General features: G+C 39.2%; 1 protein-coding gene across 2 annotated transcripts in view; it reads right to left on the bottom strand.

Moving 5' to 3' along the window:
- Nucleotides 1-25,007, bottom strand: part of LOC126248633 (probable E3 ubiquitin-protein ligase makorin-1) — a 124,982-nt gene extending 99,975 nt beyond the window's left edge. The window contains exons 1-2 of one of the 2 annotated variants that reach the window (XM_049949809.1): nt 24,856-24,961; nt 16,929-16,999 (exon numbers count right to left, since the gene is read on the bottom strand). The gene's annotated coding sequence lies outside the window, so the exon portion shown is untranslated. Of the gene's footprint in view, nt 1-16,928; nt 17,000-24,855 lie in introns of both variants that reach the window. The other variant, XM_049949808.1, reaches the window with a different exon arrangement.
- Between the last annotated feature and the right edge of the window lie 1,722 nt (nt 25,008-26,729).

Raw genomic sequence — 26,729 nt, 5'->3', positions numbered from 1 at the left:
ACTGCAAAATTTAAACGCAGCCAAAACCTCTCAGACCAACAGAAACTAAACGATGTCAAAGTTAGCGTAAGGAGGGTTATGTGTGAAGGGTTCAGTGAATTCGAAAGTAAAATTCTATGTACTGACTTGACAGAAAATCCTAGGAAGTTCTGGTCTTACGTTAAATCAGTAAGTGGATCGAAACAGCATATTCTGACACTCTGGGATAATAATGGCATTGAAACAGAGGATGACACGCGTAAAGCTGAAATACTAAACACCTTTTTCCAAAGCTGTTTCACAGAGGAAGACTGCACTGCAGTTCCTTCTCTAAATCCTCGCAGGAACAAAAAAATGGCTGACATCAAAATAATGTCCAAGGAATAGAAAAGCAACTGAAATCACTCAACAGAGGGAAGTCCACTGGACCTGACGGGATACCAATTCGATTCTACACAGAGTATGTGAAAGAACTTGCCCCCCTTGTAACAGCCGTGTACCGCAAGTCTCTGGAGGAACGGAAGGTTCCAAATGATTGGAAAATAGCACAGGTAGTTCCCGTTTTCAAGAAGGGTCATCAAGCAGATGCGCAAAACTATAGGCCTATATCTCTGACATCGATCTGTTGTAGAATTTTAGAACATGCTTTTTGCTCGCGTATCATGTCATTTCTGGAAACCCAGAATCTACTCTGTAGGAATAAACATGAATTCCGGAAACAGCAATCATGTGAGACCCAACTCGCTTTATTTGTTGATGAGACCCAGAAAATATTAGATACAGGCTCCCAGGTACATGCCATTTTCCTTGACTTCCGGAAGGCGCTCAATACAGTTCTGCACTGTCCCCTGATAAAGTAAGAGCCTACGGAATATATCAGACCAGCTGTGTGGCTGTATTGAAGAGTTTTTAGCAAACAGAACACAGCATGTTGTTCTCAATGGAGAGACGTCTAGAGACAAAGTAACCTCCGGCGTGCCACAGGGAAGTGTTATGGGACCATTGCGATTCACAATATATATAAATGACCTAGTAGATAGTGTCGGAAGTTCCATGCGGCTTTTCGCAGATGATGCTGTAGTATACAGAGAAGTTGCAGCATTGGAAAATTGCAGTGAAATGCAGGAAGATCGGCAGTGGATAGGCACTTGGTGCAGAGTGTGGCAACTGATCCTTAACATAGACAAATGTAATGTATTGCAAATACATAGAAAGAAGGATCCTTTATTGTATGATTATATGATAGCAGAACAAACACTGGTAGCAGTTACTTATGTAAAATATCTGGGAGTATGCGTACGGAACAATTTGAAGTGGAATGATCATATAAAATTAATTGTTGGTAAGGTGGGTTACCAGGTTCAGATTCAGCCGTGGGAGAGTTCCTAGAAAATGTAGTCCATCAATAAAGGAGGAAACTTACAAAACACTCGTTTGACCTATACTTGAGTATTGCTCATCAGTGTGGGATCCATACCAGGTCAGGTTGACATAGGAGATAGAGAAGATCCAAAGAAGAGTGGCATGAGGTATCTAATGTATTGTTTTCCCCTACTTATATCTCCCGAGGAGATCACGAATGTAAAATTAGAGAGATTCGAGCGCGCATGGAGGCTTTCCGGCAGTCGTTCCTCCTGCGAACTATATGCGACTGGAACAGGAAAGGGAGGTAATGACAGTGGCACGTAAAGTGCCCTCCGCCACACACCGTTGGGTGGCTTGCGGAGTATAAATGTGGATGTAGATGTAGATCAATGGAGAAAAATGTGATTTACAAATATCTTACCTACAAGATGTATACTCAAAGGAGTAGCAGAAAGTTCCTGGATCCATACCCTTTGGTAACAAAAATTTTAAAAACTGAATGCATTGGGCATGGTTAGAAAAGCTTAGGTACAGTCAACAAAACAAAACTGTTCATACATCTTAACAACATTTGGTTGTGTACAACTCACACTAGTGGTAATGCAATACACACTGCCAATCATGGCAGCATCACATGTAATGAACTTTTAGCAGTTGATTTGTCCCCTCCTTACTGTAACAATTTTACCTTTACACCTTTTTGTTTTCTGTTACTGTGTATAATTACTGCATATTGTTTTATGTATACACTATAACACTTATCTGGGTCAAATACCAATATGCTTCTGCCTCAAATAAAGGCAAATCTGATTAGTTACAGGGCAGCTGAGTGGCAGCGTTTGAGGCTCTAAAATTCTACTGAAATAATTAGGGATCGCGTCCTCCCCTCAACATATTGTTTTTAGATTGTATTGTTGCTTGATGTGTTGCAACAACTGTAACATGAATGTTACCGAGGTATGTCCAACATGACACCACTGTGCCACAGACAGTTATTTACTTTCACAATGTATCAGCATACACACGAGAGAGGGAGAGCATCCTGGCACTCTTACAGTATGACTGGTTTTACTGCTTGTGAAATGGTAGGCAGGTGTTGTGTTCAACCTTGCTGTGCCCAGAAATGGATAAAACAGTGGTGTGAACAGAGGTTATGTGCTGGCTATGACAGGCAGGCTTACAAAGGGTGTCAATGCCCCAGCTAGACAATGGATTAGTTGACACCTGTGAACCGTGATGAAATGTCACGGTTGGTACTCCGAGATTCCTCCTCGTCTGTATTGAGTTCCTTTTGAAACTCTTGCTTCGCACTCTGTTGTTTCCTTACCCTAGCCAGATGGCAGTATGGCATTGCTGCGGCCGGCCAACCGGCTGTACTGATGTGTTGGCATGCATGTTGTGTAAAGGAATCCTGCTAGTTTTGATTACCTTCTGACCAGGGTCCTTGCTCAACGCGTGTCTTTAAATATGCCACTAACTGATTAGCATATGTTGTTGCTATTTTAAATTAATCACTGCTCAATAGCCCAACACAGTTTGTCGACCGTCAGAAGCCATGTACGTGTTATTTATTCCTTTATTCTAGTCAATCTATAAGCATGCTATTTATAATTTGTTACTCTAGGTAGCCATTAAGTTGCCATTTTTGGGGTGTTTAGATGGAGTGCAGCTCCTTTGAGTATAGATTTGTTAATTTCCAATTTATTGTTTTTCCACCAGTTTACAATTGTGCTTATGCGCATGTCTATAATCTAAATTTTTTATTACTATTGAGCTGTACTTAATGTCGTATTGTAAAGAAAGGAACTTACTGGAGGTTAACTGTCGCCATAAAGTGTTGTGGATGGTGCACTTTCCTGTTATTCATTTTAATGTTCTACTCAATGTGTAAACTTGCTAATTATTTTCTCTTTACATGGAGTGTGCCTGCCTTGATGTTTTAAGTGACTCTTTGATAACCAGCTCTTTAACGCACCTACACGCATATTTATATTTATGGGAGTGTGTGCCCCTGTTGAACTTTAATGAAAGTGTGGAAAACTGAATCAGGTGTTTATTATTGTTCTCGTGCTATTATCAGTCAAGCGTAACATGCAACATTTTCTTAGTCCATTATCAAATGTTACAATAAATGCAAATTGCAATGAAGCGATGCGCTACTTCAGTTTTTCCCATGATTTCCTATCTCCGCATTGGTTAATATAAACTCATAATATTGAATTGTATTGGAGGGAGGTGTGTGTGTGTCCCAACCGGCATGGAACATCCCTTCTCAAACACTGTCCAACTCAAGAATGAGACCATTTCCCTGAATGCTTGCAACACATTAACAGTTGCTTATGGAATGCTGGTCTTAGAGCCCATAGGGCTACTAATAACAAGGTCCTCTCTGATGATCACAAAATAATATGCTTACCTTCACCGAGTTGACTGCAGACTGATTTGCACCACATCGTCTTGTGGTGGAAACAGAGCCACAGTTATACTGCCCGGTTTGTAGGACAATTATTTACAACTAGGATAGTGAAACTAACAGACTACTGTAGATTATCATATGTAAGTGTACACTACATCAGTTTCCCTAGTAGCTTTGCCCAGTTAAGGTCATACCCGCATTACCTGTATGGTAGGTGTGTGGCATACTAATTGGACTTTACCCAATAATGATCACTTACTTTATGCATGCGATCTGTGTCTTGCTACATTCCCCAAGAAATTGAAACTGTTTAACTGTCTAGAAACTGAGTGAGGATGTATAAAGAGCTGGGTAACCAACAGAACTTTTTTGTACTACATAGTTATCCTCCTGTCTTATTTAAAAATAAACTGTATTTATAGCAAAACAAAAATTATCAGTGTTTAATTCAGATTTTATTTGCAAAATGTTTATTTGTAAAGTGAAACAGAGGGATGTTTCAGAAAAAATAAAACAATACAGAAGTTATCATATGGCACTAGAAAAAACAACTTCCTCAAATAAAATAAATAAAAAAATAAAAATCTAACATTATTTCAATATTCCATCGAACTTATGTAAAACATGTTTCTATTATTCATAAACCACTTTCACATTTATCAATATTACAAAAAAACTCTTGCTTTTGGTCATGCTGAATGTTCTATTGAATACAAAGCAACAACAATAATTACATTTTTTTATGTTTGTGCATGTAAACTTAACTTACATCAAAAGTAATTGCTTTGGTTACACAAAGGCCGTATATTCTGCAAATATAAAATACACAATGGACTTACAAAAATACGCAATGTACTAACACTGAATATTATGCGGTTCTAATTATGTGCAAAACAAAGAAACAAAGAGAAGTTGTTGGCTCCCAATTTCTCTCTTACATGTTCATTTATGTTTTTTGTCTACCAATGCTACCAATACTACTGGTAATCCTATCATTTACATATTGTACCTAAACTACCAAACCGGAGTTTTCATAGAGCACAGCTCTATAGCGAATGAAAGTAATTTTTTAAGAATATAATCACATGATTATTGTTGAAACAGCTACTCAAATCAGATGTTACAGCCCTACAAGCACATACCGGGTGATCAAAAAGTCAATATAAATTTGAAAACTTAATAAATGATGGAATAATGTAGATAGAAAGATAAAAATTGACACACATGCTTGGAATGACATGGGGTTTTATTAGAACCAAATAAAAAACAAAGTTCACAAAATGTCCGACAGATGGCGCTGGACAGCAGAACGTCAGTGACTGCGCATGACAATTGTGTATAAAAGGAGCTGTAATGGGAGAGAGAATCAGATGCACCAGCAGTCGCATCATGTCGACATTACCTGGAAACGAGCTTTTAGTCAAGCTGTATTATCAGAATGGGGAATGTGCTAGTTCAACGTTACGATCCTATCGCCATAGGAAGGGGATTCGAACGGGTAAAGGTCCGTTGACAAATGCAACTGTGGTGAGAATGATTTCGAAGTTCGAAGCCACGGGTTGTTTAGACGATAGACCCCGTAGTGGCCGATCGAGCACAAGGTGTAACGCTGCTGAGACAGTTCAGGAAGAAATGGAGACTGTAGCGCATTCGTCTATGCACGGGGAAGTCAGCGCTCGTGCAGTCGCACTGGCATTCCATACACTACTGTTCAGTTGGCACTTAGGCGTACCTTCCGATGCTATCCGTACAAAATCCACCGGCATCATGAACTGTTACCTGGCGATTTAGTGAAGCGGAGGGCATTTGCGGTGTGGGTGTTTCAAAAGATGGCAGAAGATGACGATTGGTTGAGTAACGTGTTGTGGACCAACGAAGCTCATTTCACGCTCTGAGGGTCTGTCAATGCCCACAACTGCAGAATTTGGGCTACTGAAAATCCTAGAACTGTTGTGGAAACTCCACTGCACGACGAGAAAGTCACAGTATGGGTTGGATTTACCACATCTACTGTTATCGGGCCTTCTTTCTTCGAGGAAACGCATGATTCTGGTTTTGTAACTGCTACCGTGACTGGTGAGAGGTACGCCAATATGTTACAGAATCACATCATCCCCAGCCTGGCTGATGAACACCTGCTGGAAAGTATGATGTTTTTGCAGGATGGCGCTCCACCCCATGTTGCTAGACGCGTGAAAGATCTCTTGCAGGCGTCGTTTGGTGATGATCGTGTGCTCAGCCGCCACTTTCGTCATGCTTGGCCTCCCAGGTCTCCAGACCTCAGTCCGTGCAACTATTGGCTTTGGGGCTACCTTCAGTCGCAAGTGTATCGTGATTGACCGACATCTCTAGGGATGCTGAAAGACAACATCCAATGCCAATGCCTCACCGTAACTCTGGACATGCTTTACAGTGCTGTTCACAACACTATCTCGATAACAGCTAAAGAATGATGGTGGACATATTGAGCATTTCCTGTAAAGAACATCATCTTTGCTTTGTCTTACTTTTTTATGCGAATTATTGCTATTCTGATCTGTCAGACATTTTTTGAACTTTCATATTTTTTTGGTTCTGATAAAACCCCATGTCATTCCAAGCATGTGTGTCAATTTGTACCTCTCCATCTACATTATTTCGTGATGTAGTCAGTTTTCAAATTTATACTGACTTTTTGATCACCCGGTACATTCAAAGAACTTATAATCACGTATCCTCAACAATGACCAGCTTCGTAATGACCTTATTGTCACTGCTCTATGCCTCAAGCACTGAGAGACTTCACTTCAAATACTTCCCAATAGAGGTGAGTATGTTAGTCAGGATCTAGCTGTCTCACAATGGTGAACCCTTGTATAAGAGGCACCTTTTCTCTACATTCAGAATCATTTCCAGTAAAGATAGTTATCATTTGGACAAATTAAAAACCATGTCAAACCAGTAAATAGTCATTTGCTCAAATTAAATTCTAATTGCACTAAGGCAAAACAGACCATCATCTGATGTCTGTTTCATACCCACCTGTACTTTCCTGGAAAATTTTGGAACATTATACTCGCCCAACCAGATTTTAATAAACACTGTCTGACAGAATTTAAATGTCTTATTCAGGCACATCATGCTGGTTAGTTTTCCCAACATATTTGTAATTTTACTTTTCGGCCAGAATTTACAAGCTCTTAAATGAACATTTATTCTCTATTACTCAATTTCATCTCAATTATTTTTTCTGATGCATCTGCTTTGCTGTTGTGTCTGCTACCTCTGTGGTACTTTTATGCATACCGGAAAAACTCTCTCTTTGACAACTTAATTTTGAACTGACTGTTTTCAAAATTAAGACTGATGGTGAATGTTGGTGTTCCCAAATAAAAGGGCAAAATGACTGCTGTTGAATTTGGCACTTACATTTGAGTGAATAACTTGAAGTATATTATCACCAATTTCATTCATACCTAAAAATTAAATAATTATTTGGTTAGTTACTCTCCTACATTAGGAATATGAACTTCATAGAAGATAAAATTTTGCTAGAAGTTTGATCTAAAGTCACCTACTCCACAAAATAAAAATAATATCCCACAAAATGAGAGGCCTTAAAACAGTTTGGATGATTTTTTTTTTTAATTTTGTGATTTTTGTGATATACATTTTTTGTTAGCTCATACTTCAATAGTTCTGGCAACTACAAATAACATGCACCAGTGTTTTACTCATCAAGAGTAGAGAAGCTACCATGAAGTGGACACAAACTATTTGCCAGATGGCCAAACTGATTTCTGACTCAACAAGCCACAATCAAGCACTGTGGCCATGAGCTACTTACACAACAATACTAATACTTCGTTCCGACTGCCATCTAGCACTGCCAATCAATTCACTACATACTGTGCCATCACTGTCGACACCCTCTGCTTCCGTATTTAATGTTTAATGGCATTAATTTCCAATATGGGTTATAGAATGTCTCATCGGAATGATATGTTGCCACCTATAACCCAACACGGGCATTAATAATGCGTAAGTGTTACCACAAACTGTGATGTGGCTGTAGATGCCAAGAATGCCTAATGTGAGACCTAGGAATTTTCTGTGTTTAGAGTTTTCAGTTTTGTTTTGTCAACTGTACAAAACTTATAAAATTGAAAGGAAAAAATTAGTTGGTAAGTATGTTAGTGGGCATTCTCAGCTAAAAGACAAGGAAATATATAGGTTGCAACATTATTACTGACAGCCAGAAGGCAAAATAAAAACACTGGTAGAATGAAAAAGGCAGTATAGGACACCTTTCTTCATGAAACATCTACAGATAACCCTTGTCACGAATTCTGCCCACCTCAGTGAGTCATGGCACAGCTACCAGAGGGTTATATTCAGGGTAAGACCTGCAACTGTAAGCATTTTTTGCCATTTGCTATAATGGAAGCTGTAAAACCTATATACAGGGGTTTTAGTGACAAGATTATTAGGGAAGTGTTTACATGGATAGACTCTAAACCCAAATGAGAGTTAACGAAGGTATTTGGGAACAGATACCAAAACGTGTTCCAACAGGAGTTAATATTTTGAAAATAGGTGTGCTGGATCCTCTAGTGTGTTACAATGATTGTGCAGAGTTAAGATATAATGTTTCGAAATTGACAGGAGTGCCTGGCAGATAAAATATGCAAGAAACTTTGATTGCCATTGACCACAGGAGAGTCATTGAAGCAGAAAAATCAGAGTCAGAAGCCAACAATGAAGCGAGGAGGAGGAGGAGGAGGAGGAAGAATTCTGAAAAAGGAAGAGGAAGAACATCTGAAAACAGATTAATACAGACTTGGTATGTGTTAGTATTATGCATGTTACATAAACAGAACAGACAACTGACTTTAATTTTCCCAAAGTTCACTTTTTTATGATTTGGTACATTGGTTAAAAACTATTAAACAGAGGAGTGAAGTTTTATATACTGTTTTCAAACATACTTCTCTAAGAAGCAGACCATTCTTATTAATTAAATATTAAAATTGAGGGTGGTTTTTTTTTAAGAGAAAACTGAGTTAATTACTGAAATATTTAATAAACATAATTTTTAAAAAACCTGAAAATTTATGAACATAACATATTTTTAAAGGTGTAGTTCAAAGATAACTGTGTTAAGAATGTGCATAAAAGACCAAACTTCTACTTTTTTTATTTATTTTAAGATGTACATATTATTTCACCTGCAACACAAAGTGTAATTCAGAAAAAAGTGAGATCAAAAGATATGATCCACACATCAAAATGTTCCAGGAAGATCTGTTAAAAGACAGTAAGAATGACATGGACTTAAAACTCATTTTTGAGCTACAGTATTTAAGAACTAGCATATTTTTTCTAGATTTCCCCTCACATTCACACAGCAGTCTCCTTAACTGTTGATGGACTGGTACTCCTTACCTAATGTCTCCTGCAACTGAGGGCCCACACTGCGCCCATGACTGCTATCTAGCAGCAGAATCATCTTAATGTTTCTATACAACTTAGGCTTCTTAACAATGTTGGATGTCTGCTGTGTCTTAACTGTTTGTACAACTGGTATGTATCATTGAACACCGCCACCCCCATCTTTCACCCTTTCACCACAAAATTCATCCCTGTTGTGCAGATTGTACCTCTGAACATTAGTATGTCATCAGTATCTTTAGAGTGTGTCTTCTGGAAACAAGCATAATGGTCTTGTCTGTGAAAGGAGCTTAAATACTTCCACATTAATTCACTCACATTCCAATTCCACTGAATAATGGGAGACAGTTTGGGAAAGAAGATTGTCTATCTTTCCATCTTGGTGACGAGTCCATGAGGATCATGGAAGATGTCTTACAATTTGTTCTTTCAGGTGGTGTGTATCCATACTGGGAAGCAGTCACAAGAATGCAAACCATTACTAATATCCCACTGGTAAGTACACAACAGAGGTAAGCAGGAAACATCAGTGGCAGTGATAAGACGTGTGCTTTGCCCTGTGTTCAAATAACTTAGTCCTCTGTGCAGCTGAGACACTAACCTGGCCCCTGAGGACAGTTGATGCCAGACCACCCACATTAAATTTTGACTTCTTTTAGGTGGAGTAATGGAAGGCAGTGTTGCCTAAGGTTCAAAGTGTACAGATTAATGCAGTTATAGTATAAATTTCATGCATCCATCTTCAGTCATCTATACATCATATCATATTATATGTTCAGTATAAGGTTATTCAAAAAGATGGACACAATGTAATTATTTTGCATTTCATGACATATAACTTGGATATGCACAGTCTACATATCGAAGGAAACAGGAAGGTCTGACATTTCATTTCGTTAACCATTGGCTGTATAAATAGCCACTAACTGTGTTATTTGCCTTATCACGAACATAAAATCACAGACCACTCTTTTTTGTGGAAACCACTGCAACTGGAATAATGTACCAGGACATGTTGGTACAATAGCTTTTTTCCTCAACTTACTGAAGAGTCATAAAATTTCATTCTCAGAAAGGATGGATCTCCACCACACTGGCAACGTCATGTCCTAAGGTTTTTAAATCAATCCCTTCCTTGGCGATTGACAGGTCATGTGGGAAATTTAGACCTGTCTCTACACTTATGGCCACCAAAATATCGTGATCTCTTGCCCTGTGACTTTCTTGCAGGGCAATGTCAAATATTTGCATCCCACCTCTATCAACAGTTCCGATTGACTTGCAGAATCATGTCATTGCTGTGGTTTTATTTCGTTTTATGGTGCAACAACAACTAAGATCATACACGCCCATATCAGAACTGTAGAACACTAAGACCAAGACAATCAACAGAAAAGAAGACAGCTAAAAACAGACATGGAGAAAGCTGTATAAAATACACCATAGAGAAATGGAGGTCCTGAACTGAAAATTAAATGGCCTTCGCCATACTGCTTCGATGGATAAGAAGTAAAATGCAGTCGACCCCCCCCCCCCCCCCCCAAGTATTGTTCACTAAAACAACCAATAACTCAGACAGCAAACACAAAAACACAAATGAGAACGCAAGTGGTCAAAAATAAAAATAAAAATGGGGGGGGGGGCATTCCATCAACAAATGGCAGACCGTCAAAGGTTGATCACAATGATCACAAACTGGTGGTGGCGACGGTGGTGGTGGAGGAGGAGGGGACAGGGGAGGATGACACCACTTAACAAATGGCAATGACTAAAAAGACAGTGCCTGATATGTAACCTAGCTAAAATGATCTTCTCATTGTGGAAAGGCCAAGAGGTCATCCAAAACCACTGGGAAAGACTTAATAACCCAGAGCTTGTTCCCATGAAGGAAGGACCAGTGGTGATGCCAAAGTGACACCAAGTGCTGGCAGACAGCAACACAGATCACCAGAGGGAATTTAAGAACTAGCGGGCTAATGTATGAGGACTGCAGCATTGGCAACTATGTAGTGGCCTCGTTTCCTGTACAACTGCAATGACCGGGAACCCACATAAACATCACAATAGCTCCATCAAGAGTGAGCATGTGACATGCTTTCCTGAACCCATTGCACTACGGGATGGACGGTGTACAGTACACAGAGGCTTTGAAGGGCACAGAGAGAATCAGAGCAGGTGACACAGTTGAAAAGACTGTGTCGCCAGATGTACTCTGTGACCTGATACAGGGCGAAGAGCTCTGCTGTAAATACTGAGCAGTGTTCTGGAAGCTGATACCGAAGAACGTCAGTGCCATGGACGAAGACACACCTGACACCACAGTCGGTCCAAGAGCCATCAGTGTACACAAAGGTACTATCCCGAAGTTCTGTGTGAAGGTCGTGAAACTGAAGGTGATAGAGCGAGGCTGGAGTAGTGTCCTTAGGAAACGAATGAAGGCCAAGGTGAACATGGGCCGCTGCACAAAGCCAAGGTGGTGAAGGGTTCACTGGGAATGTTGCAGCTAGTGTGAAGATAAGCTGTCAGACCAAGAGCCGAAAGCGAAATCCAGATAACGGAAGAGGTATATGTACCGTAGTGGCAATCAAAGGAGTCATCTAACAACGGAACCTCCCCATCGCACCCCCCTCAGATTTAGTTATAAGTTGGCACAGTGGATAGGCCTTGAAAAACTGAACACAGATCAATCGAGAAAACAGGAAGAAGTTTTGTGGAACTATGAAAAAAATTAGTAAAACATACAAACTGAGTTGTCCATGCGAACATAGGCAACATCAAGGACTTTGGGAGTCAAGGAGCGCCGTGGTCCCATGGTTAGCGAGAGCAGCTATGGAGCAAGAGGTCCTAGGTTCAAGTCTTCCCTCGAGTGAAAAGTTTAATTTTTTATATTCAGTTTATGTGACAAACTCTTATGTTTTCATCACTTTTTTGGGAGTGATTATCACATCCACAAGAAAACCTAAATCGGGCAAGGTAGAAGAATCTTTTTAACCATTCGCAAAGTGTACAAGTTAGGTGGGTCGACAACATATTCCTGTCACATGGCGCACATGCCGTCACCAGTGTCGTATAGAATATATCAGACGTGTTTCCCCGTGGAGGAATCGGTTGACCTATGACCTTGCGATCAAATGTTTTCGGTTCCCCTTTCATCTACTAATCGCACGGTTTTGCGGTGCGGTCGCAAAACACAGACACTAAACTTATTGCAGTGAACAGAGACGTCAATGAACGAACGGACAGATCATAACTTTGCGAAAATAAAGAAAGTAAAATTTTCAGTAGAGGGAAGACTTGAACCAAGGACCTCTCGTTGTGTAGCTACTCACGCTAACCATGGGACCACGGCGCTTCTGAGCTCACAGTCTCCTTGATGTAGCCTATCTTGCGCATGGACTACTCAGTTTGTATATTTTACTAATTTTTTTCACGGTTCCACACAACTTCTTCCTGTTTTCTCGATTGATCTATGTTCAGTTTTTCAAGGCCTATGCACTGTGCCAACTTATAACTAAATCTGAGGGGGGTGCGATGGGGAGGTTCCCTTGTAAGAAGATCAAAGGAGTCATCTAAGAAGGAGGCATAGGATGGGTGTCCATGCACGGCAGACGAATGGCATGCATATCTGAGAAGAAAGTCACAGCGGTGGGATGCCGGTAGTTCCGCAGCTTCTGCATACAGACTCTCAACTGAGATAGTGTGGCCAAATGGATGCCACAATAGTGGATAGTATTGAGACAGCGTAAGATGGACGGATGTGCAGATGCATAAACCAAACACACATGGTCTAGTTTTGAACTGACAAGGGAACAGTACAAATGGAGGAGGGTGGTTCCATCTGCTCCCCACGAAGTACCACTGAGGACACATAGGACACTGAGGGATCGCTGCCAGGAAAGTCACAAGTTGTTCCAAGCGAATGTTTGATTTAGGACAGCTTGCTATATGTAACTTCGGAGGCTGACATCTAGCGGCCTACCCGGGAGACGTGCATCTGTCACTGCCTGCCGTGGGAAAGTTATTCAATGTCTCTTACTGAATGCCTACATTAACCACCTATAAGAATCTAAATAAAAGATAGTAATATTTGTTTAATCGATTTCAAAATTTATATACTGCACTTTGTTATTAATAGAAAGGTGGTGTGAAAATCTGAGCTCTCTAGCGGACATATTTTCGGAGACAGAAAAATTTACTTTAAAGTTAGAAAAACTACACTTAAGAAAGGAAATTCACCTGGGGACATTTATGACTTGTTTTTAGTTGTCAATTGAAATACTCACCTGAGGTATCAGGATACAGAATTAATTAACTGAAATTTAATTTCAAAAACCTTACAATTTTCGCAGTATGAAATCTAGAATAACTTCAGAAAGAACTAATAAAACCCGTATTTATTTTATTATGTGTTATGCGAGCCTGTGAGTAAAAGAGTGTGTATGTGAGACATTCGTCAAATTTCAATATTGTATTTCACATCGTCTTACGTAGCCCGCAAGAGTTACATAAACCTGTTGTGGGAAAATGATCCTAGGGGATTTACCCACTTTGCTGATGACGTATGTCTAGGTGTGATTGATAATGTAACAGAGCGGCCAGAAAGTCAGCTGGAGTAAAACCTGTATCTAAAGAATATTTCCAGAATTACTGTCTTTTCGTTTTTGTTTATTAAACATTACTTTAATACATGCAAATGTGACTGAATAAGGATTGGTGCACACCAGTTTTGGCGCGAGTATGATCATGAGCAAGTATTCTGATTGGCCGTCAGTATGGTCAGCCAATCAGAATTGAGATGGTTCCCGCTCATTACCTGATAGTTATACTGGGAGTGAGGCTTGAAGAAGGGAGTCGCTAGCTGTCTTTGAACACAGACGGTCATGTTATTAGTGCCAGTAAAAATAATGTGTAAGATTAAGAATTACTTAGTGTTTTAGTTACTGGTGAGCTAACTCGATAGCAGTTGTTGTTGAGGACCGCTTGGCGAAATTTCAGAGGTTTTACTAAATCTGTTTGACAGATATTCGCGTGTGAGATATTGGTCTCCATAGTATCCATGTGGCATGTTTCAGTACTTAACTACTGAGCATTTTTGGTGAGCAGTTCCTTTTTTTAGAAATCCACAATAGGGACCGAATGTAATAACTCACATTAGTGGTGAAATTAATGACTGTGAAAACATTGTTTAATTTGGGTCAGGTTTGGACAGATTTCTGGCTGCTGTGCATGTGAAATGAACTGAAAGGAAATAGCCAATAGTTTAAATGTGGACTGAATAGTACCTTTTCTTTGGTTACCAAGGACAAAATAAAAATTATTGTCGAAATTTCAGACATTATTTTATAGAAGCCAATCCATTTTCTTACTGCCCGATAAAATTGGATGACAGTATTTCTACAGAACTTTCTTTCATAACAAAGAGTTGCACAGCCTCAGTAATTTTAGATATTAGGTGGTGGTTTTACCAACGCTGCTTTTACATCATCTTCAAAGTATCTACGTTGCCGAGTGAAGGGACATTGAGCAGACGCCATTCTGAGGTAGGTGAATTTTAATTTGCAGCCTGCACAGTGACGACGACAAATAGACATGTGAGAAATTAAACCCCGACATGCCTCAACGTGAAAGCACGAGGAACCATGGAACAGCTGGGAGGGTCTCTAAATTGTTAGCCTCGTTCCATTTACATTTATTATATGTAGACTGAGATGATGATTGGCTCACTGCAAGAAAATCCCCATTGATTGTCAGCATCTCCGATGGTATGATCCTTCCAATTGGGTGCACCCCCTCAGAGGGGGACTCACAAACCTTAGGTGATATGTCATACCTCCTGAACACCTGACAGAGGGACCAATTGGCAATTTTGGAAGGTAGCGTCTCACGCCATCACTTCTCCCTGGGCCTGGCCTGTAACAGAGGGTACGTGCGAATCCTATCTGTCAACCCAGGGCTGGGAATTACGCATTACCTAGTCTCTTGTTACGTGTCAGATGCATGGGCCAGTCTTCTCGAGTGCACAGGAACGAAGGAGCAAAAGAGGAGCCTCAAACACTGAAGCAGAGGAAGGACAGGAGAAGGGGAATGAAAAAAAGAAAGTAGGAACAAAACACAGTGGAGAGACTGTTCTGATAGTGGCAACAATATGCAAAACCCATTTCCAACATGTCAGACATGTTCCCCAAGGGAGGGGATAAAGGAGGATATGCAAGAGGATAGATATGCAGCACAGAAGGGAAAAGATGCTGCAAAGGCTGGGTCACTGTGGTAGCCACACATGAACTCACCAGAGGTGAGCCCCCCTGGGGAGCACTGCTGTGGTGGGACAAGTTTGGCTATTGCTTAGATGTTTGCCATGCAGTAAAGAGGGGACACACACAATGTTTATAACCGGTGTTAAAAAAGCTTTTCAACTTTCTTCTTTCATTGGTATGCAGACCATTCATGTACAATTTATTCTTCATGAAATATCATTTAAACTCTATCCATCTTTTTGAATAACTCGGTATAATAAGTGGGCACAACCATCTCCCTTCAAACTTGTCACCATCAGGATTGTCCTTTTTGAGGTGATTGTAGCCCCTTAGCAAAGGTATATTGGTATGCCTCTCCTGAAGAGGCAAGTGAATGGATGTTCTCCATGTTTCCACTGAATACTGGGAGCCAATTGAACAGTCACAGCTTTATTTTGAGTCAAAGACTTGTGCTGAATTTGTCTGAGGGCTTGGTGGTATTATATTGCATATGATATTACATATGATAGCATACATTTTGGAACCTACTTCCTCTGATGGGGAAGCTTTCTCTACTTCTTTGATGACTGTTTTCTTAACACTGGTTTTGCTTTGAGTACACACACTTACTTTCTTGGAGGACTATATTTGTGTTAAAATGGACACACTATTACTTTCATTTGACAGCTAGCCCTGGAGAAATGGTTTTAGAACTGCTGTTAACTTTGGTTTCAAGCAGTACTTTTGTCTCCAAAATTCATCACTCACACCTGTGAGCATTACTTTGTAAGTTTGGGAAAACAATGTCAGAAGTACAGGGTGCGGTACTACTTTAAATCTCTTCTTTACTTCACAACAACACATTACTTGATGACTGATTTCCTGCTTTTTTCCTTGGCAAATACGGGATAGATGTTACTCAACATTGGGTGGTTCACCAGAGTAATTGCCCAAACAGAGGGGAGAAGCATAGTAATCCTGGCTCAACTACAGATGATCGAGATTTCGCTCCAGTTACTCTACATGCTATCCAAGTGTTGCCAAGCCTTTGGCTATTACAACAACACACAGCATTTACACCTTGACACACAGAAATTCTTGTTTAACAATTAATTAATTAATTAATTAGTTTAATAATTCTTGTTTAATAATTTCAGCCACCATCAGCACCACAGGTAAGATTGAAAGTCGGTCAGTCTCTTTTCTCGTACTCTGTCTAATCTCTTCATGATGGATAAGGATGACAATCCTTACGTTTCCCACCCCTTCATTTTCGGTACTGAAATGTGTACCAGACCCTCATATGTTCCAACAGTCACATTACAAATAAAGCGTGGGGGCCTGTTGTGTCTTATTGGTTCCCGTTAAAAGGTTGTATTTCGAAGTCTCTTCATGTCCTAGTAACACAGTTTGGACTCTTCAGTACATTAATCAGGATCACTTTCAAATTAGCCATCATCTCTTAATAACCAAAAGTATGGCCTGAGAATGTGTTTAGTACTCACCAGTAGTCCGAACTGCCCACAGAGAGCACTTACTTTCATAATTATCAGCTCACATGGTGCTCTCAAAGCAGCTGTTAACAAACAAATTCAGAGAGAGCTTAGCATATCTAAACAAAACTAATGTAAGTGGAATTTGGAAGGTGCTCCAGACATTGCTACTATTGGCATTGTTCAAAAGCCATCCAAACCACCAATGACCAGCTCATGCTGAGGCAGGAGTTTTATGTATGTTTCTAACATAATCACAATCTTGGTAGTTCATCCAAAAGCACTAAACTCTGTAAAATAACTTTTGCTGTCACACCAAATGACAGGCACTATAGTATGAAAGTAACCTATGGTTATAGAGGACTACTGGCAATTACTGGCCTCTCCTGGGGAACCCCAGATTTGGTAGGCCCCATACCATGCCATTCCTACACCACAGCCCTATGAGCATCTCACAGCATTAACACTACTATAATACTAACACACACAAAACTAACGATTCTGCCAGCATTGTAGATTAAGTGTAAAACTAAACTTTTCTGTAAATGGAATATGTTCTAATTATTTATAGCTACATCACACAACTTTGGCCTTCTCATGGCGAATGAAAAGAGTAAGCCCACCAAAAGTGATATATGCAGTGAAGTGTATAGCATGTAAGCAAAACAAATGTGTATAACGAAACTGCAGTGAATCTGTCCTCTGTTAGAAAATCATGTATGAGAGTCAGGCGGGCTAATCTGAAACGATTTTTAAAAGTTTTAGACTGATTTGAAGTAACTACTAGCCAGCCAAATTTAAAAAAGTCCTCCTTGTAATTTTAAGACATAACAAGATAACAGGACTTAAATACAAACTCTGATCTTTGATTCATTAATCTTTTGATCCTGACTGAAATCATAAAAAAATTACATTTACCCCATTATGTCAGGGGTAAATGGAAACAGCAATCTCAAAGCTTGGACTAGGTATGGATTTGCTAACAGGGAAACTGTAATCTAACACAGTTCTACAACATAGTAAAATTATCCTGAATGACTGCAAGTGTTTACAATTACCCCAACCAACATGTAGATCGCAGAATGGACCCTTTTCAAAATAATTTAGTAAATATTCCAAAATAAGCAGTTCTTGGGAGGGATTTATCAAATAACATTAAAACTGAGGTAGTAGGCAACATACTCCTCACCAATACACAAACAGAACATGTGAACAAAAAATATATCAGTAGGCTCCCCCCCCCCCTCCCCATTTGGTTTTAACAGAGTCAAACATAAATGTGAAGAGACAGGGTGTCAGATAAATGACTTGCCAAGCACACTAAATAAATGTTTTTTTGTTCGTCCATTTCTATTAATAAGACTGATCCTGGTTTGTAATTTCTTAGGGAGTAAACATAAATGTGCAATGGTTCTCATTTAGCTTGAAATTCAGTAATTTTATTACTATAATTCCATTTGGTTATGATAAAATACTTAAATGTGTAACTTACCAATAAATAAGTTAAGAAAATACAGTTTTGTTTCTTCCAAAATATGGAGCTGAACTGCTAGACACATCACCACAAAAGCTCAACAATTAACAAAATTTAACAATAAAAATAGGGAAGTGATGCAAGAATAAAATATGACAACTGAAAACAAATCCCACCAATTATACCATACTTCCGTCCAGCACAATTTTATACCTGTTTCCAATTACCCCTGCATCTGAACACCCCACCTGACTATGTTACGTCATGGAAGAATATGTGTACAGTGAAAATAAGTGGGCAGCCATCATTCATTGCAATAAATTTAAAGAAATTGTTGACCAGAAACTTTTCAACCATAGACAATTAACCTCTGCTTTGTTATACAAGTATTTCTTAGAAATTTCAAAATCTCGTCCATCTTAAGTGCTCAGACTGCAGAGGATACCAATGAAATCCCAAATAATCGATAGAAGTCAATGAAACAAGACAAAAAAACCCTCTATTATCAGTGCCAATAAAGAAAGATGGTGCGATTTTTCAAGTTGACAAAACAATCACACAAACAAAAACAATCACACAAATCAATTTTTAACTTTCATTTAGAAACTGAAGTGTTTAAAATATCCACAACAGTTTTTAGGCTGAAGGGATGTTCAGTAACTGTCTTGTAAAGAACTATACAGACAATGCTTTTCTTTCATCTCTCGCAATCATTTGTATATGCATAAATTACTGAGTTGATCCACGGTCCGAAGGGCACATTAAAATTTCAGTCCCTGTTCAACTAATGCGTTAAGTTAGTTTGAAGGTGAGAGGAAGGCAGGGGTATCCCATAACTAACAGGCCTGTGCTTAAAAATTACTAGAGGTTTCCACGCCAACCTTTGGGTAGAGGACAGCTTTACATCGAAGTAATAGTACATTCAAAAATTAATCTGGAATTTTAGTTCAAGTTTCACTTTCTTTTGATGCTTCAATGGTGTTTAATAATGTTTGGATTGATGGAGAACTACTTCACATAACACGAGATGGAATTTCAACTAGGTATGACAAGAACCAAAATTGACCCTGCATTGAACCTTGGCACATTCAAGAAATTGTGTGTACCCAGTAAGAACAAGCTTATTTACTGCAAACACTAAAACTGCCCAACTATCTGCAGCCTGATAGTAGCTAAGAAGAGGGGTAAAACAATTATTAATAATACTCTCAATAGTATACAATGGGTCTTTCTCCAACAGTAAGTTATCAGCCTCACAACATAGAAAAATCACGTTCATAATATTTTGCAATATATTAGTAGTCAATGACCAGAGAAAAGGAAAGTTGCAACAAAGTTTCATAACTTATAAACTGACCACAAGTACACCAAAAAGAAAAAGTATTTTTAAGAAACAGAAACATCCACACAACCCTAAAATACTACAAGCTTTGATCACCTACTCCAAATTATGCATGAAAATTAACAACTAAATGCTCAACGCTTGTAAAATTTCTTGTTTGTCCAGTTTACTGGCTTGTTTTGCTCCATAATATGACCCTTAACAAATACAATTATAATTTGCATAAACATATTACATTATCAGTGCCAGGTGACGTTTTCTGTGGAAGTTCCAATAAATATCTTACCAAGATCATAAACACTGACTTTTGAGGGCTAATTTGTGTAAACACCCCCCCCCCCCCACACATAAAAGATCTAGACAAGCTTTTCTCAGGCTACCTCCAGCCGACTGACTAAGCCTATGATGACTCAAACAGCTTTTTTTCTAGATCTGTTGATTCAATTTTGGAATCCCGTTTATAGAGAAGAATCAGTAACATGAGTTCTGCAAATAAATTACATTTTGTTAGTATTCTAAAAATTAATATTTGACATCTGTCTGAAGAATACACAAGCTACTTTATGTTAGCTGCATATTCTAAGGATACAACTGAAACTGATGTCAAACATCCATATTAGTCATTAAGACACACCCAACAAAATGTAATTGTCACCAAAATACTCATCTGACCACTGCTAGAGTTATTGTCTGGGATCTCTACCATGGAAGATTGCAGTTAAATGTACCATCGACTGCGCAGTCATTAGGTTGGATAGGACCGATGGGGTTAAAGAGACCAGACTACGTAGTGGTGAGTCCCTCCATCCTATATGGACCAAGCCAGGAATAGCCCTCAAGGAATCAATAAAAACAAGAGATAAAAGCATGTAAAAGTGAGAGAGGGGTAAGGAGGGGAAGGTGGGCGAGTTGTTCCACCCAGGAAGCAGCTGGAAGACCCCAGGGCATGCTAAGCAACTTAAGATGTACCCTCTGCATCCAACCTGTTTTTCCTCACTCTCTGTTACTGCAAGAAAACTAGCTACTTGGACAAGTTCATGAAATCTTAGGAAAGATAACAATGACGACAAAGCAGTAAACAAACAACAGATATAAAACAATAACAGGATTTAAAAAGTTGTGAAGGGCAGAAGCCAGGCCAGACCCCTGAGCAAGGGCAGCTTGCATTTTTCGTGGCTTATTTACAATGTATGTACGTAATATGCAACCCACTGGGTTGAAGTGGGTAACAGGGCACGTCACCCATCTCTCAAGTGGGAGAGGAGACAAATGCAGCCTACCTGAGAGAGAGAAGAGTAGAAATAACTTTCACAGGTAAAACGGAAAACGAGATCAGCTGCTTTGGTGTTGTCCAAGAGCACCAGAGGCAGTCTGTCAGTAACTATAAGGTTTCACTATAAGACGGCCAAATTCAAGTAGCCTAGTAGGATGTGGGCTACCATCAGACAAGCACCACACCACAAGTGGGGACAATAATTACAGATGAAGCACAAACTCAGATTGGATGGGAAAAGGAATTGGGCATGCCCTTTTTTAATGAGAGCATTGGCCTGGAGTGATTTTGGGAGATCACAGAGAACCTCAATCTAGAAGGCCATAAAGGGATCTCAACTGTCACCCTTGCGAATAAGAGTCCAGTGAGCTAACCACAGCACCACCTTGCTCGGTTGTGTTTACTGAAATCGATCAACAGGAACTATGCATAAGTATTTGAGAAAAGTGGCATGATTTGTCACATACTTCTTTGAGCATAAATGGTACAAATGGAAATGAGGATACGGCATCGCGGGCCGGGAGTCCCTCATTCGGGAAAGTTCGGCCGCCGAGGGCAAGTACTTATTGCATTGACGGCACATTGGGCAACTTGTGCATCGGAGATGGGGATGAAATGATTATGAGGACAACACAATACCCAGTCCCTGAGTCAAGAAAATCTCCTGCCCCAGCTGGGAATCGAACCCGGGCCCCTTGGCGAGGCATTCCGCCACACTGACCACTCAGCTAACGGGGGTGGGCAGCATACATGGTGCAGCACATATTAAACCTCTGGACAGTTATACACTAGTAGCTCCTACTGCAAATGTTCAAGTTTTTCACTGTCATGTTTTCTGAGACTCGGGCAATTTAAATAATGCATTTGAGTAAGGTATCTTCCCCAGATTGAGAATAGTCATTCCAGCACTTAACGAGAAATCTTACTGCAAATACCATACATTTCACTTCCGAAGTGACCGTCCTGTCATTCATTATCATAATTTGTGATGACTACCGCCATACCAGTAAAATTTAGACAGTCAGATTTGTCAAAACTGCCAAAATTTATCAACTATAACCTGCTTCACCAAAAGCTAGTGCTCCATAGGTACAGTTTCAAGTGACTCTACTGTCATATTGAAGCCTCTGGGATGTCACTACCTTGTCCAGACTACAGACAAGTGGAAGTAGAGGGCTAAATGTACCACAGCACAATTGTTAAAACTATGGGATACACACATCAGTGGTAGTTATGTAGCAGATCCCTTACATTTTTCGTGGCTTATATACAATATATGTACATAATACACATCCAATACTTGTCCATTATGTAAAATGGGTTTTCAGAATTTACCTTGTCATTTTAGTTTTCATGGCAAAGTGTGTTAAATATAGCCAGATACATAAATTAGATTATGATACAGATTAACATGCTGGCACACCCTATATTCTTCATTCACATTTACTGGTTTCCCCAACTCAAATTATAGCCGTCCAACAACCCAACTTAAGATCCCGTGCTACACTACAGATCAATCTTTCACTACAACAAAAGAAAAACTTTTACTAATGAAATCATACACAAAATAAATAAAATCTTAATTAGTTGGATATTTTGCACATCATAATTGTAACCTCTTGCTATGATCTGAAAAGAGTCAGCTTTGCGATTGTAGATCCTCTCAGCGAAAAACGTGGGAAGATGCTAACCATTTAAATTACTTCTTCAGGGTGGTTGTGTTTTACTACATACATACAAGTGAGCTACATTATGTTTAATGTGTTTACCTCCACTGTCCTCACACACTCAAACAATTTACAGTAAATATTACATAAAAACACACAGCACATGAAAAATAATGATTTTAATGCACATTTTAGTGCCAAAGTTGAAAACATGATCTGAAGGAAATTGCCAGCACATAATTAATCGAAAATGAAGCATTAACTTAAGTCTCCCAGAAAAAAATTTACAGCCAACACACATTCTTGAGGAAAATAACAAACAAAATTATGTTTAAAAGGACTAAATGGAACTATAAATTAGACAGTTTGAAACAATATAATAAGCTTTTCAGTTTCAAAACCCGTTCAGACTCTACTTACAGTGGGCTACTAATGTTTAGAATAAATATAGGCACAAACAGCACATATTGATGCTAAACAAACATCAGCACATTTAAAAACACAAAAGTTGAGGATACTGCTGCATTAACAATCACTGCCCATTGGAAATGAGCCCTAATTACAGGTGAGGGGCAATGTGCTTACTTCACACGGTTATGATAAACTCTTGTAAAAACTAGTGACATGCAACGACAGAATTGAAAATCAAATTTAACTCAATTTGAATTGAACAACAGATTTGATGAATCATGTTGTATTAGACTGAATAAATAAAAAGGTGCCAAGACACAGCATTCAATAGATCCAGTCACAAATGACTGCAACCCAGTAATAATTTGAAAATTATTGACAAAGAATTATGATCCCAGAATTTTAACCAGATCTGTACTTGAGCTCAAATTTAAGCACGTTCCAATGATGTATTTTAAATATGGGTTTCTAAAATTAATGAAGTTATTTAAGAACACAATAATTACCCACTAATATGGGCCATATCCCCCTAAATATAACATTTACACCAAACACGCTTTAAAGCGAAATTCCCACTGTAAAGCACTAGACACCCATTACAAAAATGGTGAGGAGATGTCCATGAAGATGCAGGCATCTGTGTACTATGTAACTGTCCACAACAAACAAAAAGTCCTAACGCTATTTAAACGATTTTTTACACCTTCTAGCACAGTTAAACACTTACATTGCAACTCGATGGAAGTTCATTTACAGTGCACTCAGTATGTTATACAGTACCCAATTCTGTTAACATATAGATACTTTTTTTGTGGTGTATCACTGTGGAAGTCGCTGAAAATGAGGGCGCGAATGTGATCGTTTGGAGGGGGGGGGGGGGGGGGCGGGCTAGACCTCGGGGAATGGTGTAATTTTAATATTTTGATACACGAATGGCAATTCGTAAATATCCATAAAAAATTGTCAGATCCGAACATGTTAAAAACCTGTGTCATCCTGACTTTTAAAGGGTTTTCTTGAAAGGAAAACACCTGAATACACCATATTCTTACTCTTCCCTGAGAGCTAGGGAGGGGTGCGCTCACCCCCTCTCTGCTTTGCCTAGAAGTATGCGAGCCGCTGGTCGAATAGTTTTAGGGCTGTATACTTCACTTCTTTTCTGATGCATCAACGTAACAGGTGTATTTGTTTAATTCTAACACTATAAAACATTAGTCTATATATTTGAATGCCACTATGCGACGAAATTAATAAACTAATGTCTGAGCTGAGGCGACGTTCGTATACCTAAATTCCTCACAAAAATTTGAGTGTATGCGCCACATATAATACGAGTTTTCACACACAGTAATAGTGTCCCGATACACATAATAGCCCTGGATTATTATCCCATTGTGTTAACATATTTAAATCCCGCACACGGGCTCATTTTCACCATTTAACCACGAGAAACAACAATATGAGATACATTAACGCCGCTGAAATCTACCATTATCACTTTCAGTTAAAATAAAATGGGCACCCAAAATAAGATTTTTTTTTTTTTCTTATTGACTTTCACCAATTGTTTGCTGTTGTTGACGTAACAACTGCTTTGTTACCAAATGTATACAGTTTACAAAACTTAATATTTGAATAATCTTAGTAGTCTCAAGTTGCTTTAATTCATGAAAAACGAAAGCATCAGCTTCCCTTCGCTCGTATATTGCGAAATAAGTTGTCATGTGAGTCTTCAAACTGTCATGTCTTCAAACTGTATAAATTACACTCACCAAAAAAGTTTTGCACTTCACAGCTCGCTCCTTTCACACCACCACACAAAACCCACTTCGCACCGATACAAACAACTGCTCCCTAAAGTATCAAACATCACAATTCAAAACCCTCTAACATTACATCTTTGGATACTCAAAGTCTTACTTTCACAGTAAATATTACAAAAGAGCCCAATGTCGATAAGTTTATTTGCACCGGGCTAGGTGTGACTTTCTCGAGCTTATAGATCACAATTTGTCGCGTTATTATGGCACGGCCTTTGTTTTTGTTTGGAATACTTTTTTCTGTGTATTAGAAAGAGCCTTCGAAGAGGACTTCAATGACGTAACATTTGTGGAAAATGATCGAATAGGAATAAGATGACAGCGTCGCTGTCCTACTATAAACGAAAAAGATCCTATAAATGCCTGCTGTACTGGTCCTAATATAAGGAAGTACGTAACTCATATATGAATGGTACATTTATTAGTGTAACTGTCATTTGAATTGGTCAAAATGTTCACCTTGATATATGCTCTTAGGTTGTTCTGGACAGAGGATACTACGTATTGAACTTCAATTGCAATTCACGAATTATTGTACCATGGGCCAGTGTTTTATGAGATTTCATATCTTCCATAGATGTTGGTAATTCCTTGTAGACTTCGTGTTTCAGTTTTCCCAAAATATGAAAGTCTAGAGCCTGCTGAACATACATAGCATTTTTTGTTTCCCGAATGACTGAACCAACGATCCTGAAAAGATCTGTTAAGGAGTTCCATAACAGTTACATTACAGTAGTCGTCTTGTCCGATGTCTTTGCACATATTTGCGGTTACTTTTTTGCATTGTGTAGCTGGTGTCAGCCCAAACAAATGCTGCTCACTAAGTCTTTCATATGACAGAAAGCGACGTTTTTTTCTCTTGCAAACAGAATTATTGTTAAAGCGGAATTTTAAGCGCCCATTCGATAGAGCGGCCACAGGATTAGTCTTGTGGGACATTCATTTTGTCCATATGTATTTAGAGGGACGGTAACACTAGGAGTATATCCAATACTCCAGTAGTGACAGCATCGCCCTGGACCGTGCTGACTGCCACCGCCAAGCATGCAGCACTACTAAGTCGCTGCTGGATTGCAGTTTATTCTTCGAGTTTTAATGTCCCTGTTAATACATATCGATAAAATGAATATCGGACTAGACTCTTTTACGAGTGCTGTGTCAATCTGACACATAAAATCCCCATTTAAAAGTAATTTTGTTTGTAATGGGGGAAAACCGACGCTTTCAATTGACAATGGGCGTCACATTGAAGATATGATGTGCAGGAACTGTTTTGGCTGACTACAGCTATTCAATGCTAAAAGAAATTACAACTATCTGCCGAAACACCAGAGAAAAATGTGCCTGATGGCTCTTATGGGAGATACCCAGTATAAGCAACGAAATATAGGCAAAAGACTAGTGTAGCATTCCTGTCTTACCGACCTCCATGTGGTAAATGTGAGAATCTGAACTATGGTGACAATATTACCAAATATGCCCAAACAGAACCAACGTCCAGTTATTCTTTTCTTGGCTGTCGAAGCACAAACACCACCATCAGAGGATGAATAACATGTATGGGGCAGCACGTATGTCGAAAACCAATTTGTGGAATGGTGCGACAAGCTGTGCTGCTGGCTCATGATAGTGCGTGTCCCCATATCGCATATGTCATAGCGCGTAATTTAAGCCTACTGAAGTGGGAGAGACTCAAGCACTCGCCCTATAGTCTTGATCTCTCTCCTTATTGATTATCACACCACTGGTCCCTTAAAAAGGCCTTGAGAGGTCAACAATTCCTGTTGAACAAGAATGTGTAACAGGACATAATGTTTTACCAAAGA

This window comes from Schistocerca nitens, chromosome 3 (assembly GCF_023898315.1).
Source record: "Schistocerca nitens isolate TAMUIC-IGC-003100 chromosome 3, iqSchNite1.1, whole genome shotgun sequence".
Taxonomy (NCBI): Eukaryota; Metazoa; Arthropoda; class Insecta; order Orthoptera; family Acrididae; genus Schistocerca; species Schistocerca nitens.
This window is presented reverse-complemented; position numbering and strand designations above follow the sequence as displayed.